The sequence below is a fragment of the Pongo abelii genome, chromosome 5, assembly GCF_028885655.2.
Source record: "Pongo abelii isolate AG06213 chromosome 5, NHGRI_mPonAbe1-v2.0_pri, whole genome shotgun sequence".
NCBI lineage: Eukaryota > Metazoa > Chordata > Mammalia > Primates > Hominidae > Pongo > Pongo abelii.
Window position 1 is genome coordinate 107,072,615 of NC_071990.2, and position 14,691 is coordinate 107,087,305.

Sequence of the window (14,691 nt, forward strand, 5' to 3'; positions counted from 1 at the left end):
ATCCCAAGTGGTTAGGATAGTAGCTAGCACACAGTAGTGTAGAATGAATGAATGAATGAATGAAGTGTGGCTAGAATGTGAAGTCAGGGCAGGAAGGAGAGAAAGGCAAAGCCAGAGAGAGGTCCAGAGCCTTAGAATGGTGGTGAAGAGCTTAGATTTTTATCTGGTAAGTAATAGGAAGCCTATAAAGGTGAGTGGCATGTCCAGATCTGCTTTTCAGATAAGTCATTCAACAAAGGACTGGAAGGAAATGATAATGGCAGAGCCTTACAGTGAAGAGGCTGCTGCAGCAAGTGAGCCAGGGAGCAAGACAAGAGGCCTAGACTGGAGCAGTAGGAATTAGAAAGGAAGGGAAGGGGCATATCTGAGGCACAATTAGGAGTTTAAATCAGGCAGGACTTGATAACTGACTTAAAGTGGAGGGCAGAAAAAGAGAAGATTTGAGCATGGCTTCCAGGTTTGTAGTATGGGTGACTGGGAGGTTGAACTAAGTAAGATCTAAAATGTCCGAAGGGAGAATGGTAGGAGAGGTGATGAGTTTAGCTCCATATATATCCAAGTGGTTTCTTTGTATTTGTGAAAGAGGGAATTTGGAGGACAGAAGAGAAGTTTAGACCAGAGATATTCCTTCTAGGTGACCTAGTGATAATTATACTAATTTTAAAGGGAAAACAACTTTCATTTCAACCATCCAAATTGGCTTCCAAAAGCAGGGATTAAAAACAGCTATATTTTTAAATTAACATTTTACATATCTATTCTATGTCATTTTTTTCCAGATAGCAAAACAAAAATGATCTTTCTGGTTATTTAATTAATTCTTATTCTAGACTGCACTTTTTGGTAGATTTTCAGCTAACTTCCCAGAGAAAATAATAATCTCTTCCCCCAAAAGAGTTACCATGTTTGGTTGTGAAATAGCTAGTGGGGTAAGACCATACCCTTTCATTTTGTAAAAGTATAAGGGAGAAGTTAAGGAAATTCAAAGGCCATATTATATATTCAAAACAAATTTGGGGAAATACTTTCAAAATGATGTGTAATTAGTGGAAGTTACTATCACGACCAAACATTGAAGCAAATTGCTTTGTAAGCTTTCCCTTCTCCCTAATCAAACCTGTATATAAAAATAAAGCATGGAAGAATGGACAATACTATATTGTCACTTAAAACTACACACAGGAGGAAGCGTAACTTGTTTAACTTTAACAATAATAATTTATCGAGCATTTACTTTGTACCAGTCATTGTGCTAGGCAACTGTCAACACTTTACCTGGTTTCTTCTTACCCTCTGAAGTGTACAAATAACAAATAAACAACAACAACAAAAAAAAAAACAACAAAAAATCCCAGAACTCTTAAAGTTTGAGCAACTTGCTAAAAGTTATCAGGTGTTGGAGAAATCTTTTTAGAGAGGAGAAAACAAAGCATTTTTTTTTTCCTTTCAAAGATCCAATTATTTATTGCAACTTGCCCTGACTTGTTACAGATGGACACCTGAAGGTCACCGTAGGCAAAAGAGTCTGACTGGTTCACAGGTTGCTGCTGTGCTTCAGAACCTAGTAAGTCAGGCACTGGAAAAGTGCAACATGTAAAATAACACTGTTATATAAATGTAAGAACAAATGAATGGGCCAAGCTCATGTTAGTGATCTGGAATGGTTTCTTTCTATAGATGAACTTATTTAGGACTATGGAAGAATGTTTTAGTCAGTGACCAGCCGCGATAATGACTGATAAGGGCGGTTAGTGATAAGTGATAAGGACAGGTACAGACATCGGACCGTTGGCTAGGCTCATCCAGAGCAGGCGCGCAGCCCTCTCCCTGCAACTTGTGCTGAACTGAGTCCAGTCCAGTCCCCCACAGGTTAGAGGTGAGACGGAAGCCATCGTGAGTTTGTCTTTTCAGCGAGCGCCGTTTCCTCGGTTGGATGACAAGCCAGCTTTGGTGGCCCTTCGCTCTCGCTACGCTAATAAACTACCTGGAGCAATTCCTTCTTCAAAAACAAATCACCACGTCAGCGCTCGGAGGGTGAAGCCCCTACTGCTTTCTACTTTTGGTTGCGATGCTGGAGGCCCTTACAATTTCGCAGAACGTTTTGTGGACGCGCGAGCTCAGTGTTACCCTTGCAATGGGGAAAACATCTGCTTTCCGGGTCCTCGTCCTCCCCGGAGCGCGGACCCTGAACAGCCCCCGTCCGACCTCCCCGGCTCATCACCCCCTTCCAGAAACGCATGGAGCTCTTTTTCTTTCGACTGCCTCCTTTTTGTACTGGCCATCTCAAAATCAAAACAAAACAAAAAACAAAAGAAAACAAAACAATATCACTCAGGTGTGAAGCCCCAGTGCAGAAAGTGAAAGTGGGACTAATCCCGGCTGCTGCAGCACCGCCGAGTGCGTGCCAGGGTGGGGCGGGGCTCCAGGGCACGGCGCCCGGTCACGTGACGCGCGTCCGCCCAATCCCAGCGGCCCCGCGCCGCGCGCAGACCCGGGCCTGGGAAGCTCTTCTCGCTCAATGAAAGCTGTATTTTGGGCTGTTACCACCTAAACGCCACGTGGAAACGATGTACCTCCCTCCACTTCAGGTCCCCCTTGCCTGTAAACCTCGAGAGCTGGACGTCCCTAGCCTGGGAGTTCCAGGACACTGTGCACAATCACTTTCATCAACCGCTACCTACTAGGTAGGCGGGAAAGAGCTTTGCTTTCTAGGCGTGTGTCTCCAGATGGGCCCAGGAAAGATAGGGCCTCAGTTCTCTCTGGTTTGTTTGCTGGGGAGGGAGTTAGAGCTGTAAGCCTCCTTCCTCCAAAGCAGAAGTGCAAAGGGATGGTTGGAGGGAGTCCGAAACCTTTGGGTCCCAAGACACGACCTAAGGAGTCCCGCTGTCGCCACTCTTCCCAGTTTGGTAGAGGGGGCCCGTGAGTGGCATTTAGCTCTCGCAAAACTGGGCAGATAGACGCACATGTCGACCCTCCTTTTACAATATTTCGAAATGATTCTGCATTGTTTCTCTACTGGAATCGTTAATTATGCATAACTCAGTCTCTTACTTTAAAGGAACTGAAGTCCTAACTTTGGGTTAGGTTCTCTTACAAAGACTTCAGGGATGCTTAGCTGGCATCTCGGGTTTGATCCGCAAAATCCACCACGAAACAAAAGCTAGCTTTCCTCAACTCGGTAACAATAGGAGAACTGGTTTAAGCCACCTCTGGGTAGGCAACCCCCACCCCTAAAGCCCTCTTCACTCCAACCTGCCCCTAGGTATGTTTGTGTAATCAGAGACTGATTGTAGCTGCTTTGACGTTTCTCCTCAGGAAAGCTTAGTTTGCATTCATTGAAGTTGCTTGCTTTCTAGGTTTATCTAGGCCAGCAGGGAAGGTGCCACTTGGAAGATTGCTGGGTTTCCTACTTCGAAGTCTTCAGGAGCGGGCTGAGCTGCGCTGGTGTGCCGCTTAAGACTGCAATGAGGAGGGTGACGTTAGAAGGTCTTTAAAACGTTACGTTTGCTATTTTAGGAAATAGATTTTCAAAGAATCAAGGGTAGGGGACAAAATACATTTGGGCTAGGATTTTAGTGAAGAGGGATCACGCCCAGAATGAGGGATAGTAAAAGAGTGGTGGTATGGGGCTCTGATATCGCTTAATCTGTAAACTCTGGCAGTGTTAATCGATAGCTCTCCTCTGGCACTAATTCTTCGGTCTTTTAAAACGGAGTAGAAAGGGACGTTGGATTGATCATTACGGTTTGTCTGGAGAATAGAATTTCGTGTCACCAACTTGGAAGGGTAAATGAATTGCGGTGTCGGATACAGCTAATTTGGGGGAATGTAAGCTGGATGTCTTTTCCTAATTTATGAAACGTGAAGGGGGGTAAGGTATTTATTTGTATGCTAGTTGAAGTGGGGCAGGAGCACTGATTCCTGGTCAGTCACGCAAAAGCTGCGCCCAAAGTTTTAAAAAGCGCGGGGACCGTGGAGAGGGAGGCTAAGAGCCCGCGCTGCTGGGCTGGGCTCGGGTGCCGCGCTGGGGACGACGCATCTACTGAGCGGTCGCCGAAGACGCCGGGAGGCGAGGGGCGAGGTAAGACGCCGCCTAAAGAGGCCCGGGCTCTCCCCCCGGGGTCGTTGTTGGAAAAGCAAATTCCACGGTGAACTCTACCAAGCTCAGCGCGTACACAGCTAGCGGCTCTGGATTGGACTGCATTCGCCTAAATTGCGTAATTAAAAAAAAAATACACCACTGCCACCCTACAGCGACCCTTCCGCGGGAAGACGAGCGGGGACGCGTGACAGCGCGGGGATAGCTTCTCTATTACGTTTCTTGTTCTCCGAGCTCAAGCCCCCTTTTAAAAAGTCGCTCACCAAAAACGGGGTGGGGGATGGAGGTGGGGACGAGAAGTTTCCGAATGCTGAGTTCATTTGGACGAGGTGAGGAGAACTAGGGTCCTAACAGCAGGTCCAGAGGACTCTCGAGATAGGTTTAGAGCCCGTCCTTTTGTCTGGAGTGTCGCGGGACCCCAGAAATGGGTTGTGCAAGACAAACTTCCAGATAAATCTTTGCCCGGATCCCCCTGCGGTCAAAGCATCAGTCCTGCCCGTAACTTCCTAACGACATCTTCTTGGAGCAGATTCCGCGGCGGGGATGGCTGGGTGTGCAAACCGAAAACAGTTTGTCAGCGCTCCAGTCCCGCCGCGTCGGGAATGCGCGCCCGGCCACGCGGTCCGACCGGGTCCGGGGACCGCGCGCTTGTCGCGGGAGCTTCCCGGCTTGCGGAGGGCTTGAGTTTTTTGGCGGAGACAGAGGAGAGCCTCTGGTCGAGAGGATTAGAGCGCGCGTTTTCTCCGCCGAGCACGCTGCCCGACGCCGTCGCAGCAGCGCACTTCCCGGTTTTGAAAGCCAGAGAGATGAGTCAAGCGCAAAAGCTCCGGAGTGACAATGCGAGCTTTTGGCCAGCTTCATCCTCCTCCCCATTCCCTAGCCTTCTTTTAAGTCTTCGGTTCGTGACAAGTCCATAGGTTAGGCTTGCATGGAAGAGGGTCGGGGCAGGTGCCAGCTCAGGGCACCTACCCGGCGTTGTCACGTTCCCTTTGGGATCAATGATCTTTCATAACCAGGCTGGGCATGTTCGTGCAGCCCTCTGGGCACTCTGGGGGACGTTCTCATAAGGCTTTTTTTCTTTTCTTTTCTACCTTTTAACAGAACCTTCTAGGAAAAGTGTTTTTTAAAGTTTTAAATATGCTGATGTCTACAGAAACGGATAACAAAATTTCACAGCGGAAGGGAGGAAACAAAAGGAAAAGGTGTTTTACTTGGCAGTCATTGCTGAAACTACCATAGTGTAGGATACAGGAAGAGCGTTTCAGAAGAGAATTGGTTAAGTAAAACCTTCAGCTGTAACGTAATAGAAAAGACACAGTATATGGGAAAAATAATAAAATGTACACTAGATACATTATGCAGACGACTGGGAACCTGTGCTCCCACTGAAAGCCTCTTTCTCCCAGGGAGAATATTTGTGGAGGAAAATTATTTGGTTATTTTCACAATATTACATTTTCCTTTGAATGAAAGTTTTTTTTTTTTCATCAGTCAGCTAGACTTGGTTCTTTAATTAGGAGGGACAATGAAGTTTCTAACAGATGTTGTCAGCCACAAACTCTGATCCAAAATAATAAGTGTAATTAATTTTCGGGGACATCTTTAGTTTGTAAGGCCTGAAATTAAAATACGATGCTTTTAAACATTGTGGTTCAAAAATGTAGGAAAATGTTTGTTCCAGATCTTATAGTGGCACCATTTCCTTGCTCTGTGTTGGAAAAGCCTTAAGTAGCATATGACCCTTCTCTCTCACTCCAAAACCTCTTTTTTCAAACTTGATTTCTTTCTGATCTTAGAAATTCTACTTTAAAAATATTTCCTGGTTTTTAAAAGTCAGCCAGATGAGGTGAAATCCTTAAAATATAACATATTCCTGATCAGATCACATAACTTTTCTCATAAACTGAGTGTTATAAAGAATATGCTTAAGCAACTCTTCATCTAAATATAGCTTTCAAATATGTATAATTTAATCTGAGTCAGTGTTGTCAAACTTCCAGTACCCTGAAATATAAGCACAAAGATCAAATTATCTATAATTGTCAGATAAATGTGGTAGTCACTGGTTCTGCTTGGTGTAGCAAAAATTAATTAACAATCATTTTAAATTGAATATACAATGTTAAGACAAAATATTGAGTGGGATGCTCTAATATATCCAGCTCTTAATTCTTATGGCATCATGTCTTCTAAACTCTATATGGTGTGTTGAAGATTTGAAGATTTGTCTTTGTAAGTTACCTGTTTCCTACACATTGGAAAGAGGGGGAAGTTAATATGTTTTCTGTAGCATTCAACTCCTCTGCTGCCAAAACGTCTTATAGTTTGGACTGCATTTTAATATATGCCATATATTGAAATCTATTTGGTTTTGAACAAGCTGCAGCCTCTGTGCAAATAACCTGTCATCCTTTAGTGGATCTTTATGGCTATTTTAAATAAAAGTTTTTTTAAAGTGCCAAGAGAGAACATTACAAAGTGAGGTCTGTCTTCTTGGGATTCTATATCTATTTGAGTGTGAAGGGTAGATAGGGCTGATGTTACATCTTTTGACAGAGGGCTAGTAGAATCCTATGTTTCTGACACAAATTAAATGTGATTTCTGCCAAATTGACTGTCTCCTGGCGTGGAGGCATATCACCACGATTTTGGTTTGCCACATTGAAGTAAATAAGAAAACAAAGGCTGGACTTGCAAAGGCTACTACTTATTTTTCAGCTTCTTTAATGACTAGGATTCTTTCACTTATCTGCCCTGGACTATACACTGACAGGCTGCTGGAATTCTGAGCAGTAAAAAAATTCTAGATGGCCAATATAATTTAAATGACAAATGTGTATTGAGCACATACTATAAGGACAGGGGTAAAAAGTGGAAGACCAGTAACAGCCTTCCAAATGAACGGGCCTTACCAATAAGCCTAAGACACTGGGATGGGGCTGCAACTTCTTTTCATAGCAGTTTCATAAGGCTTTCTTTTCTTTTCTACCTTTTAATAGAATCTCTGTTGAATGATTTTTTTTTATATTGTACTAAGTAGTTTTTCCTAGCTGTCTCAATTGTTCTAGAGCTTCTTCATGTGTCATGGAAGGCATGAAAGTCTGGGCCAGGATTATAATTGTTAAAAAAATCATTTTTCTCAGTTTGTTCTCTCTTTTTAAATACTAGGATATTTGCTTGGTTAATAGTAGAATTTTAGTCCTTTCTTTAAAAAAATTGTTTGTTCTTCATTAACATTAATGACATTTCTCAACTGCATTTGCTTCAGTCTCATTTGGGAATCTGCCTAGTCTTGTCTCCTTAACAGGTTAGCGGTGATGATACCTTAGTACCAGAGGTTCCCTGAGTTTTGCTGTCAACTCACTTATATGCCTTTTTTAAGGGAAGTAGGTTGGAGGGGTTACCCTCATAAAGCTCGTATTCTCCATATTTGTAAAAGGAATTTTGAAGCATTTCTTTACCCATTGGAAATTATAAAATCATTGGAGACATTACAAAGTAGCAGAAAATGCTGGAAAACAAAAGAAGAGATCTCTGGACTTTGTAATGGGCATTTGGATGAGAGCTTCTAGATTATGTACTGAAAAAAGGAACTATACTTTCTATTTCAGTAGTATTTTATTGTTCAGTAGTGAAGTTTTAAATATGATGGTTTCTTGCCCTTCAAAAATGTACCTTAACACTGTATGCTCAAGCAGAATTAAAAAGTAAGCTGGTTGAGTTTAGAAATATTCTATTAGAAAACTGTGTATGTTTAGTTGGTTTCTATTTTATGTTAAACAAAGTGCAGGGAGTTTGAATAAATGAATTTTAAGTATTTTTATTACAAATTTAATTTACTTCTGGTTGTGGTTTTTTAAGTTTGCTCTTTAAATAAACATTGCTGCCTTTCACAGCATTTCACATTTGAAATATCTGTATATTGTGTTGTGGGTCCATCAAGCTGAAAGCTTGTGGCAAAATATTAACCTTTTTTCAATTTTTTAATTGAAAGGATACTTTAAACTGTGAGAAGTGGCACGTGTCTGTAGTCCCAGCTATTTGGGAGGCTGAAGCAGGAGGATTGTTTGAGCCTAGGAGTTCAAAGCCAGCCTGGACAACATAGCGAGACCCCATCTCCTAAAAAAAAAGGGAATACTTTAAATATAAGACATACTTGAAAAAACTTTTTAGAACATTTTACATTTGACATTTCTGTCTCTAACATAAATTAATATATAAGGTGCAACATTTTGCTTGATAGGAAGTTTATACTGTAAATAAACCCATAAGTCAAATGAATATACTTGGTTTCTTTCTATACACATGACAGTTAATTTTACTTTATTTAGATTTTTGCTTCTCCTAGGATTACCAGTTTCAAAAAGTTTCTTCTTCAGTCAGACTTCGGGAAGCTAGTCCACCTAATTTAAAATAAAATGACATGAATTCCCAGTATTTCATTTGTTCATTTCACATCTTTTCTTTGTCTGCCCAAGGACTGTTAGTCAACTTTCATCAAAAGAAAACTATTTTTACCATTTATAGTTATGCCTATGCCAGGCTGGTAATATCCATCTTCCCTTATTGGGTTACTATAATCAACCTGGCTATTGTTTTGCATTGGGATTTTTAAAAGTTAATACATATATATATTTTTTTTTTTTGAGACAGGATCTCACTCTGTCACTCAGGTTGGAGTTCAATGGCATAATCTTGGTTTATTGCAGCCTCAACCTCCTAGGCTCAAGCAATCCTCCCACCTCAGCCTCCCAAGTAGCTGGGACCACAGGCATGTGCCACCACACCCAGCTAATTTTGTTTAATTTTTATTGAGATGGGATCTCACTGTGTTGCCCAGGTTGGTCTCAAACTCCCTGGGCTCAAGTGGTCCTTTTGTCTTGGCTTCCCAATGTGCTGGTAATACAGGCATGAGCCACCACGCCCAGCCCAAATGTGTTTTTTCATAAAATTTAGAAAACAGGGGGTTGGGCAGCAGTGGCTCACACTTGTAATTCCAGCACTTTGGGAGGCAAGGTGGGAGGACTGCTTGAGGCCAGGAGTTTGAGACCAGCCTGGGCAATATATCAAGACCCCCATGTCTACAAAAAAAAAAAATTAGAAAACACATTGTGATCAATTAGAACAAAATTTGTATACAAAAGTGACACATGTTTTTTGCTTTTTTTTTTTTTGGCATTAAACTAGAGCAAGATACCAGTTCCAGGAAGTTTCTAGTTCGTGATTAGGTGAAACACTACACCTCAGAACCAGAGAGAATTGTTGTCCCAAGTATGCGGTCGACCCAGTGCCTCTGCTCATCATATTATTGTCTGCTCCTGACAGTCCAGTGTAGACTTAACATCCAAGGAAACATTTTGTTCAGCCAGGGGCACTCCTCCTGTGGACTTTGATTATGTGGGTTGCCACTGCTGTGTTACTTGCCTTACACTAAGTCCTCTCAGACTCGAGTGTCATTGTGTGATGGGCTCAGGTGTACCTAAGCTACCTTCCAATTCCATGCCCTCCTTGCACTGGCTCAGGACCATGACTGCAGTAGAAATAAACTTAGACCTAGTGTTTACCAACAAGCTCATGTAACCTTTGGAGTGCAGTGCCTCAATTTCTTTATGGGTTAAATATAAGTTATTGAGATTAAATGATATTTGCAAAAATATCCAACTTAAATCCAAGGGTTTCAGAGTATTTTAAGTTATTTTTAAAGGGCAAAGTATGTGACCTTCCTTTATCTATGTGTTTCTTATTTTTTGAGACGGAGTCTCGCTCTGTCGCCCAGGCTGGAGTGCAGTGGCGCCATCTCCGCTCGCTGTAAGCTCCGCCTCCTGGGTTCACGCCATTCTCCCGCCTCAGCCTCCCAAGTAGCTGGGACTACAGGCGCCTGCCACCACGCCTGGCTAATTTTTTATATTTTTAATAGAGATGGGGTTTCACCGTGTTAGCCAGGATGGTCTCGATCTCCTGACCTCGTGATCTGCCTGCCTTGGCCTCCCAAAGTGCTGGGATTACAGGGGTGAGCCACCGCGCCCGGCATTATCTATGTATTTCAACTATACCAAAAACTATAGAGAATATTATAAACCAACACCTATCTCCAATATACTTATTTCTGTGTACCTATCTCCAAGATATTTCAAAGCTATCTTTAACTCATCTTTAAAAAATATATACAAGCCAGGGGCAGTGGTGCACGCCTGTAGTCCCAGCTACTCTCAAGGCTGAGGTAGAGGCTGAGGTAGGAGGATCGCTTGAAGCCAGAGGTTCAAGGCTGCTGTGAGCTATGATAGTGCCTTTGGATAGCCGCTTCACTCCAGCCTGGGCAACACAGTGAGACTCCATCTTTAAAAAATAAAATAAAAAATTAAAATACGTACATTTTTAAATGTTAAATCCTCCTATATACTCTTTCCATCTCTTTTCCCTCCCTCCCTCACCAAGGTTATTTCCATGTATGTTTTCCATGTATGTAATTTCCATGTATGTACAGACTTTTATATTTGTATGTATAGTAATGTTTGTCTTATTAAAGAAAGCTGACATAAATAGTATCATATCATACACGTGTTCTTTTTAACTAAGCATTATGTTTTTCTGAGATATATTCATACCGATATATGTTGCTTTGTTTCATTCCATTATCAATACTGTAGTAGTCTGTTAATGGACATGCCATTATTAATTTATCTATTTTATAATGTTCACTATTTCAAGTGAGGCTGTTGTGAACTTCTCATACATATCTCCCTGTACACAGGTATAACTGTCTTTCTAGGATACCACATAGAAATGGAATTGTGGGGTCATAGGATATGAATATTATCAACTTTGATAAATATCACTAAATTGATTTTCAGAGTGGTTGCATTAATTTACACCGATACTATTATAGCTTCATGTGAGTGTTCCTTTTGCAAGTATATTGTCACCAACACTTTGATAAGGCCTGACTTTCAAATACTTTTCCACTTCGGCTGGGTCTAAGATGGTGACTCATTTTTAAATTATGTTTTCCTGACCTAGTGAAATTGAGCATCTTTTCACTGTTGGACACCTGGTTTTCCTCTGCTGTGAATTGCTTGTTCGTATCCTTTGCTCATTTTTTATTTGGGGAGGTTTGTTTTTATTAATAATTTATTATTCTGTGTCTAGTGTGGATTCTAATTCCTTATTGGTATGTTTGCTGTAAAAATATTTTCCTAAATCTTTGGTTTAGCCTTGCATTGTTGATGGTGTCTTAAAAATGCAAAATGTTTTTAATACAATGAAATGTATTCATCTTGTAGAGTTTATCGTTTTGTCTTTTAAGAAATTCTCATCTAAAAGTTATAGATCTATTTACCCATATATTCTTCTAAAAGTTTCATAAAATTTTGCGGAGTATTTAACTTACCTAAAATGTATTATTGTTGTTGTTATGAGATAGAAAGCTGTTTTACTCTATCAAGTGGATAACTAAGTATCCAGGCACCTTTTGTTAAGTAGCCCATCCTTTCCTTATACTTTTAAAATGCCATCTCTGTCATGTATCAGTTTCGTGTATACTTCTGTATGTCTCTTTTCTTGTCATTGGTCTATTTGTCTTTGTTCCACTATCCTTGTTCCATTACACTGGAGAACATTGCTGTATGTCTTGATATCTGATAGAGTGAGTTCCCAATTGTGTTTTTCAAAATTGTCTTGGTTATTCTTGGTGTTTTGCTCTCCTGTATGGATTGTAGAGTCAGTAGATATACTTTTTAAAAAGTGGGAAAACATTATAAAAAATATTTTTGAGCTAATATCCACAATAACTTTTTGTAGATCTGAAACTGGAAATATTTAATGGTTTCTCTATTTAATTGTTGGATCTTCACTGAAATGCAGTATGTGGTTGATACAAAACTAACTTGAAACCTGCTGTTGAATTTGGCTGTCCTGAATTTCAGTGCATGAACAAAGTTGGAGAAGTTAATTTAGATTAAAAAAAAAATTGGAGCTTGACTAAGCCGAAGTGTTGGGTTGCAAAAAAAAAATGAGGTTTTTTGTTTTCTTAAGTAGCATTTGAATTGAGATGTAGAGGTAAGGCCAGGTAATCGCTTTCTTTTCTCATTTTGTCATTAAGCTGAGGTAGAACAATGGGTGTTACTTGAGAGCTGCCCTTCTAACCCTTGCTGCTCTTAAAATGCCTTCAGGTCATCACAAGGTTCTTAGTGGTGTTTTAATTTTTTAATTTAATGTTTAACTTCTGAGAGAATTGCTTATAAACATTTACTTTGTTGATGTTGCTGGGACATGGTTAGATAATGGTGGCTATGGGTGATGATAAGGGATTTCATAGTATGTTTATTTTGAGGAGTGATTAAAAGTAGGATTGTCATAGTTTTATTTAATTGGAAATTTATTTTGGATTCTTTCATCCTTAAGGCATCTAATATTAGAAATGAATTTTAATGTTAAAAGGTAGAAAGATGTCTAACTCTCAAGGTTTTTAAAATGTATTCTGCTTATACAAACTTAGAAAATATTTTTTATTATCCTCATCAAATGTGACTTGACATCATAGTTGTTTTATAAATATTTTGAGATTTATTTTCTTACTTATTGCCTTTGCCCACTAGAAGAAAAAATGATATTTGAGGCATTCTATTCATTCCATGTTATAACTTATCAAGGATTGGCCCTAGATACTCTGTGTTTACCTATAGAGAGTGTGGTTGCTGGTTCAAGGTCCTGATTTTTCTCAATTTTTCATCCTTTTCTGTTCTGAGCTTCACTTGACCAGGTTCCTCAATTGTGTGTGGCCAAGAGAGGAGGAATAGAGTTGATCATTCTCTTTTGGAGCATTCAGCAGGATTACATGTTATGGAATTTAGGAATTTTTACTTTATTATAATGCAGTGTTATTAGTTTGTGATTATTTTTGTTCTTTTTCTTTTTATGTAAGTTGATTTATTCCAAGTTAAGAAAGACCAAGATATACCTAGTCAGAGAATACCTTTACAGACATACATAGGAACGGAGATTTGGAATTTAAGACAGTTGCTCATTGATTCCTTCACTCATCATGCATAAGCATGCATATTATGAATAAAGTGTCAGTATAATGTATTGTCCAAAGCAGGACACTTTTGAGACTGAAAGGGAGCATTAGGGACAATTATACCAGGACTATAAACACAAATCAGGATCTTCCCTGGCAGGTTATCAGATACTGACTACTGTGTGTCATGCTTCCTACATTCAGGACATTTTAAATAATTTAGTTAACAATCAGGGTGGGAAAGGAAGGGAAAGAGTTGATTAGAAAGAAGAGGGAGGCTTCACCCACAGACTGCAGGTTTATTGGGTGCTAAGTGTGCCCTGCTGTAGTCTGTTAGTTTCATTTCATTGGCATACTCTACCTTGCTTCTTTACTATCTATCCTTAGACATTTTAAAAAATTATCTTTAGCTTCTGCATTACATTTATTTGGGGCTGGTAACATACTTTTGGCCCTTGTCTTTGTTACTATTTTTCTTACTTTATAGTTGGATTAATTGGATTTTCAGACCATTCTCTAGGCAAAATTGGTTAGCTGTTTCTTTTGACCACTTAGGAAGAAGGCCTCCTAGTAATGCATGTGCTTTTTATTCCTGTCTGATTGCTCCAATCAAATGTTTTGTAGGTGGTTTATCTGGAACATAAAGAATCTGAAAGGAGCACAGACTTTCACCCCAGGTCCAGATCTTGCTAATTTTTGGACATGAGTGTACTCGGTTCTCAAGGCAGAACAGCTTTGTGTGCCTGTATTCCAGCATTGTTGCTTTAATTGCAGTTTGCTTCCTTCTCCAAAGAGAGAGTGAGTGGTGAATCAGTGGAGGAGTGACAGATGGAGGGAGGGGTCACCTTTCCTTGTGTAGGTATATGGACTGTTTTGCAAAGAGTCATTTTGTTTTTGTGGGTAATGCTCTCCCCCCCTTTTCTGAAATCTATATCTGAGAGTACAAAATATGGGAGTGTGTGTTTGCTGATAATCAGATCAAAGGTTCCCAGGGGGCTAACCTACCTGAAAAGGGAAAGGGGCTATCGTGGCTCTCTGCAGCCTGACCTCTCCACTCTCTTATTGTAACAAAGTTTTTGATAGGCATCTAGATAGAAAGCTGCTGGGGGGTACTTCCCAGGTGCTTCTGAGATGGAATGTATGCATCTATCCATGGATACGATAAATGTGAGCTATTAAGGGTAGAAAAAAAACAGTAACATATATGCTACCATGAATATTGAAACAGATTGTTAATCTTTCATCAGAGCTTCTTGGTTTAGAATCCTTTTATTTGGCAATAATGAATGTAACTATTGACTAATATTGTTTAAGAGACTGCTATTTGTGGCACCAAAGATAAGCATAACCTGAGTGACTTCTTGACCCTTTGCAAATATTTACAGGCTGAAATAATATAGTTTGACAAAAGAGCCAAGTGATTTTGGAGTGGCTTATTTTCTGGTTTTCCTACAGTTCAGAAGATAATTTATCTGATAAAAATGGTAAGTGTTGCTTGTGGAGGTGTAATGGATTTTGAAACACAAAATATGGATTAATTTTTTGAGGCGGGATAGTAATGATGATAGTGGTATGT